The sequence below is a fragment of the Typha latifolia genome, chromosome 11, assembly GCF_019914945.1.
Source record: "Typha latifolia isolate L0001 chromosome 11, TyphaL0001v2, whole genome shotgun sequence".
Lineage (NCBI taxonomy): Eukaryota > Viridiplantae > Streptophyta > Magnoliopsida > Poales > Typhaceae > Typha > Typha latifolia.
In genome coordinates, this window is record NC_133096.1 from 602,968 (window position 1) to 610,531 (window position 7,564).

A 7,564-nucleotide genomic window follows, 5' to 3' on the forward strand; every position below is an offset into this window, starting at 1 on the left:
TTTAGGGTTATTAATTTGGTGGATATGTTTATACCTGAGATTTATATCGATATGTTATCGTCATGTGATCCTTTGAAAACTTTTCTTAGGAGTTAAAACAAAGCATGCATGCATGTGTATTTTTATGCTTTAAGATGAAGAATGCTTTAGAAATATTCTAATTCACTGAAGACTATCTCTTACATAGAAAACTATGGCATGCCTTACATATACCTGTAATGTTATGGCAGTCGCAATCAAATTTAAATCAATCAATTCATAAGTTTCAATGTCACATTTTGACTACAAACCAAGCCATTATGAATAGTGTGTGGTATCAATGTATAAAATTCTATATAAGTTGATGATGTTACTATATATCTTTGTAGTAGCTGTCCCTTTTTCTCTCTCTCTCTCTCTCTCTCTCTCTCTCTCTATCTCTCATATTTCTGTCTTTCTTTTTTCTCACTTAGGTTTGAAATTTTAAAGACCATAGAAAATACTTTTCGAATTAAACCGTCTAGTAAAAATAAAAAAATGATACACAAAAACACAAAATCTTTTTACATGTAAAAACTCATTTGTTAGTTGAGGATAAAAAATTACAAATTTCTTCTCTGGGATCAAATCGAGCACTATGATAATGACCTATTACAAAACACCTACAGACACCTGTTGTTACCTACAATTGTCTTTGAAGTGATTTATTTGACTCTTTCTCGATGCACAAAACACCTATAGACGATTGGTGTTTAATCTTACTAGCTCTTGAGGTTGAAGTTCTGTCTCTATGACCCTTGAGGCAACCACAATTTTCAATGTACATAGGAAAACTCCACCAAGTTATGGTATGTAGACCTCATGATTTTGCTCTCCAACAACAATCCATCTCTTATATTGCACCAAAATTGAAGGATTCAAAACCCTAGTTTATAATTCTTCTCTGATAGTCATAATCCTAAATCCATATGTCCTATGTTTCAATGACAATTAAACTCATACCCGTCTTTGGTCTAAAGAAAAATCTATTTGAAACACATTCCATTGAGCTTCAAACACATTAGTGACTTTGTTCTTGGAACAAAACATGCAACAATCTTTCCAACAAGCTTTCAACACTTTAAAACATCAAAAATCTGCCTTAAAAAAAGGAAGGTCATTCGAATGCCCAAAAAACCGTTCAAACACCTAGCTCGGTTGTAATTCGACTTCTCAATCTAATTCTTCTTCATTTTGGTTGCGCTAACGAGATAGATATTGTTAAGTAAGTTTAGAAATATTATACTAAAAAAGATTTTGTTTTATTATGAATTTATCATTTATAAAAACTAACATATATTACAGTACTAGGTTATATATTTTCTTCTAAGTAACCATCATTGCAAGTAGAAAAGATAGGGAAGTAGCATCAAGCTAGTTTGGACTAGTTGCAGGCATTACAAGTTAACTTGAGCTTCCTCCATCCTAACATATGTACTCTCTTCTGAGAAATAGACTTTGACCAATATCAGATATATATAATATATATATATATATCAGGGGCATCATTCTCAATGTTGTACCACATTCAGCATGCAATATACCCACATTATAGAAAGCAAAGACTATAAAGAAGGTAGAAGAAAGATAGATGATGCCTTTTTGAGCTTTCTTGAACCCTAACCTCTAAGCAAATGCATTTGTATGGCATCAAAATTACCTTACAATGGAAGACTTGATAACTTAAATATGTTAATTAACTGATTACTCTAGTAAAAGCTTAAGTTGATGGAGAACTCTTCCCCTCATTTTTAAGCTCAACATATGTTAGAACGAACTTTAATGATCAAAAGACAACTATGCTTGACGCGATTTGAATAAAAGACCTCTACTTTGATACTATATTTAACCTATTAATTATTCTAAAAACTTAGTTTCTCGATAAATAAATAAAATTACTTTAAAAGCTTAAGCTATTAGATAATAATAGTTTTAATATTTTATATTCTATTAGTTTTCTTTGCATTTGAATGTTAGAAAAGGAAAGTTTCACGGTTACTAAGGCTAAACTATGTGTTAATATGGAATATTAACCCTAGAAATTATAGTTATATTTAGAACCAGATCAGATCAAGTGGTCAGACTAGTGAAATAGTGAACCACACCAGGTTCAATTTTGTTGTCGAACCGAAAATACAATTGACCCAACATATATAGGTCGACTCGGTGGTTCAACCAGTGAACCTTGCCACTCAGACGAGTTTCTTAAAACCAACTAGGTTGCTCATTTTTTTAAAGTTACCTAATTGTCCTTAATACTCAATTATTCTATTTACCCTAAGGGTAATTTAGTCCTAAAATGAAAATTATTATATTTAAAAAAATAAAAATTGTTATTAAGATACGATTTTTATTAAGTCATATGATTTGATGTACTTAAACCTAACTGTTAGTTACAAAAATAGCTAAATGACAAAAGAAATACAATTGTATTGCTTTTATAGATGTTTTTAGTTTTTAGAATTATTTAGAACTATAAGTATATTATTTAAATATATAATATTAAACAAACCAACAATCTTATAAGGTGACTCAATGGTTGACCCAATAACCAAGTGGCCTGATCTCTAAACGAGACAATGTAAATCACGGCAAAAATATTAAATGTATAAGTGTTTGTTACGAATCAGATCTAGAACAATTAGTCGCATGATGATCATGAGATTTTGGTGGGTAGTAATCTTAGAAATCTTGGACCTAATAACTTTGTGATGAAGTCAATAGGAGATTCGGATGAAAAGTTATGATTAAAATAATAGAGTAAGGTCAGAACGGGGCAGAACGGTAAATATTAGACGTTGCCGCGGTCGTCAAAGGGTGACGGACAACTAAAGGTGATGGTGGACGGCAGTAAAGTAGAACAGCTGCTAGTGGAAGAATGTGGTTAGAGATTAAAAGATAGGAATACTTTTACAGCCATGATCTACTCTCAAAAAGATAAAAACGATCTATCGGGTACGATAAAAGATAAAGACGAAAAGAATAATTTGGCTAAACTCAATTCATTCAATGATCATTATCAACGCATATCCACTTTTATTTATAAGAGTAAAAATCTTAGCGGATCAGATCCACATACGGATTATTCGGTTTATTTAAAATTTAAAATAATAAGATAAAGCTAACTAACTAACTTAAGTTGACTCAACTCGACTCTACTGATTCGACTAACCTAACCCACGTAGTCAGATCGTAACATTGTTGATAATGAGTAGGATTGCGATCCACAAGATCAGGTATGATAAATCACAGCATCCAGGGAGATATGATCAGTTTTTGACCTCAAACATCTTTATCATGATGTCCTCCTCCTCTCTGAATTTGTTCTCCTACAGTTATGTGGTGGTAAAACTAGGAGTTGGATTATCCTTCTACATCATAATGCAGTAGGAGACCACAAGGTGCAGGCAAGGAAGTATACATAACATATATATCTTGTATAGAGAAAGCAAAGAGTGAGACTTTTCCTTTTAGCCATTTGGTGGAATGGAGTCAGGCTGTCAAAGGAAGAGTGGGATAAAGTGATGCTAGAGATATATAAGCTCAGATCATATACACCCAAAGTTTATAACTATGGAGCTCAAAAGTGGTGGGCCAAAGCATCATACAACAACCAACACCCACTATATATACATATATATATATATATATAGTACTATCACACAACACTGGCAGGTGACAGCCATCTGATATTGATTTAGATGACTCTCTCTCTCTCTCTATGTTATGTGTGTTTGTGGAGGTATATATTATGGTGGCATTGGTTCTATTCAACACCTTTTAGATGGCTGAAGTACTGGAATAGATCTCAGGAAAAAGTATAGACAATGTTAGAGAGAACAGCTCAAGTAAACATATCTAAAAATTGAAGTCATATCCAATCTATTTTCCTATGTAAGTAAAATGTGGCATATAATATATCAACGTGGTACCCTAATAACAAAGCATTGATTCTATGAAACTCATTCTGGGTGTTGAAGAGTTTATAACTAATTTACCTATCTCAATAGTAATGTGACTATAACATAACTACTGAATAACTAAATTATATATTATATTATATTAAAGTGTTTGTAATGAAAATATTTTTAGTACCTATATTGTGTATAATAAAATTACAACTTCTATATAATTTTAAACATATTTGCCTATCTTTCGTAAAAAATAATAATCTATTTGTATTAAACTAGAAAAATAACAATAAAGTTAATTTGATCATTTCCATTCATTATTCCATCTAGCTACCACAACTAAATACCATATTATCTCATAAATTTTATTGAAATACTTATTTAATTTTTCTTAATTTATTCCTCAATCAAATGGGCGAGTATAGAGAAAGATAGAGGGTTTTATATATATGTACGTACGCATCCACCATGCATGTTAGGGATACGTATGCAGGAAGTACTTAGAGTTGGCTTAATTTTTCTCTTATTTTCTTTCTAATATTCTTTCAAAAAGTAGTTAATAGCTTGTCTCAAGTAAGGTTTCTAGATGCATATCTTTTTGTGCTCATGAGCTATCTCACAAGTACTTATTATATTTCCTTTCCCAAGGTGGGGTTACCTTATATAAAATTTTAAAACAAATTACAAAATAATATTTTTATTATTTATAAATCGAGTTCTATAATTTAGTCCGATAAATCTAAATCTGTTAGTTAAACTTAATTAAAATTTTAAGTATATTTATTATAACTTAACTATTTAGTATTTTTGTTAAATCATATAAAATAAATTTAAAATTAGTGATAAATATCCAACTTTCCCATAAATTTATTATATATATATATATAGAGAGAGAGAGAGAGGGAGTTTGTATCTTTGAGAAGAAAGAAAAGAACAAAACAAGTCATGTCCCATCACCAGTCAATTGCTACCATTTTTCTTTCAAAAGCAGTACAACAAAAGAACAAAGTTTTTGACTATTATTCTATGTATCTGCCAAACTTTACTCACAGAAATATATATTTCTATCTCAAACTTATTACTAAATAGTTATATTTTACTATAATTATTAGTAAATTTATCAGTATTTTATTAACGCATCAAAAAATTATTTTCAGAAAACGTTCTCACTTTTCTATAAAATGTTAAACAATCCAACGTCTTACAGTAAAAAAAGAGCTATCGTTATTTTTTAAACAAGATCCGATTAAGCTTAAATTAGAATTACTATATTTATTTCTCTTTCATCTTTATAACGACATATCATAACATAAATAAGACGGCTTTCATATTATATGAAAACATTTAGGTTCTCTCTCAAAGATACATTTAGGTTACACAATTAAGTTAATTTGGAAATTAAAATTCTCCCACATTAATTATCTTATCCCATACAACATTGACATTCTTGGCTGTGGCCTCCCTTTTGGCTCTCCATCTCTTGTTGTATCTTTCTCATCTTCTTTTCCACTTTCTAATTGGTGATGTGCATGCATGGATGACGATGATGGATGATGCCATGATGACGATGAGATGGAGAACAATATAATTAAATCTTAAGAGGTAGGCAGAGATCGACATAATTCTCTTCTTCAAATGGTGGGGTTAAGTGTCTCCACTAACCAAGCCCATCACTATTTAAAACCCTAAGCATCATATGGTGCTTACCAACTTCCATCTCTTGTTCCAATATACATATATGAAACTTAATACTTTAATTAAATTATAATTGTGAAGCACTTTGTCATTGTTTTTATAATGTAAATGTCCCATTTGTTATTCCATTATTATATTTTAGTTTTAATGCATGCCTAAAAAATACTCTGAGTTAATTTTAACCTAACGACGACTACAAAATAAAAAATTATTATAGTATAAATGTTTGAAAATAATCATTACCTTATTATTGCCATTTTAAAAGAAAGGAATATGCCTTCCATTGATAACTCTCTCTTTTTTTTTCAAATTAATATCACACTTGCCACTATCAAAGGTCTCCCAATTGTCATTGAAATAGTTGGACTCTTTCCAAAATGATCCTTTATGTTCAATTCTAGATTGAATACGAGTTCCAATAAAGGTAGATAATAGTGCATATACTTTTATCCAACACTTGATGTCAATTGATGTGAGAGATTGCATGGGGTGTTTATCCTTTAGAATGATATGAATCACCCTTTCCATGTTAAATTTCTAGCCAAATAGTTTACCCTAAAGTTAGGGATCAAAATTTCTTTTTGGTTCAAAGCTCATTCCATGTTATATATATATATATTAAAGGGAAGGCATGTAGTCGACAAAGAAATGTCATAAATACTATTTAAATAATGACAAGCTTGAAACATAGAATAAACATAAAAGATAGAGGGATAATCCCTCGAACTAACCCCATAAAAAGATATTATAAGATACACACCCCCTAAGCGAAGATACAGGTGCAAAGGGCTCAGCATCTGGTGACACTATCACAACGACCACTACAGACTCTCGTACTCACAATTCTATAGAGCAACAATGAGAGCTATAGTGAAGACTATAGATGCAAACACTGATTATCGCCACTTGTAGACCACCAGTCGTCTAGAGACGAAACAAACTAAATAAGTGACAAACATGACAACACGCCAACGAAGGATAACAATAATAAGTCCGGAGGGGCACAAAAAACTTTCGCCTCCTTATCCATTAGTGACCCAATTGCATAGTAGCGAAGACAATAAAAACGTTATAAACCACTAACTACACACCATACTCCTCTTAGAGCTCACCTCCGATTGATTAACCAAAACTACTAAGGAGGAGATAGGGCCCACAACGAGCAAGAGCCGCTCTTATGGAAGATAAGGATATAAACAAACTCCATTGTGTTGAGGCAATGGAATTTTTTAATTTTTTAATATAAAATATAAGTAATTTGTACTCAAAACTATTGCTAATTTTCGCATAGATTATCCTAATTTATTTCGTGACATTTTGACTCCTCTCATATGCTGCTTGCTCATTTGTCATTAGGAAAAAGATAATGTTAGCATCTATGTGGTCATATTGGAGATAAAATATAGTTAAAATAGTCACAAAAAAAAGAGTTTATTTCAAGAAATCTGGGTATTAAAAAAATAAATAAATATGAATAAAAAAAATAGAGTGAAATTAATTAATATTTTTAAAAGAAAAACAAAAGAAAGTGGTCTGACAAGACAAATAGGCGTCCGTACTGTGTGGACAGAGACCGCGGGGAGCACGTGCTCTCCATCCTCCTCCTCCTCCTCTTCCTGCACCATCAAATCAAAGGCAAGCACCTGATTGGACGGTGGAGTCCCATCCCTACCATCCTTCCCGTGGGACCCATCCAATTCTTCAACAGAGTTTTTGACCAAACTAAACCCATTATATATATATATATATAATTTTTTTTTATTTTTCTTTTTACGGCCGATTAAAATCTAGTTCACTGTAACTTTTAATATCAGCATTTTTCTTGTCGGCTGAAAGACTAAGTTAAAGAGAGATATATATATATATATATATATAACACTGATCAATTTAGCGTTTTAATTAGGGTTATAATAAATTACTCTGTTTGGTAATAAGTTTGA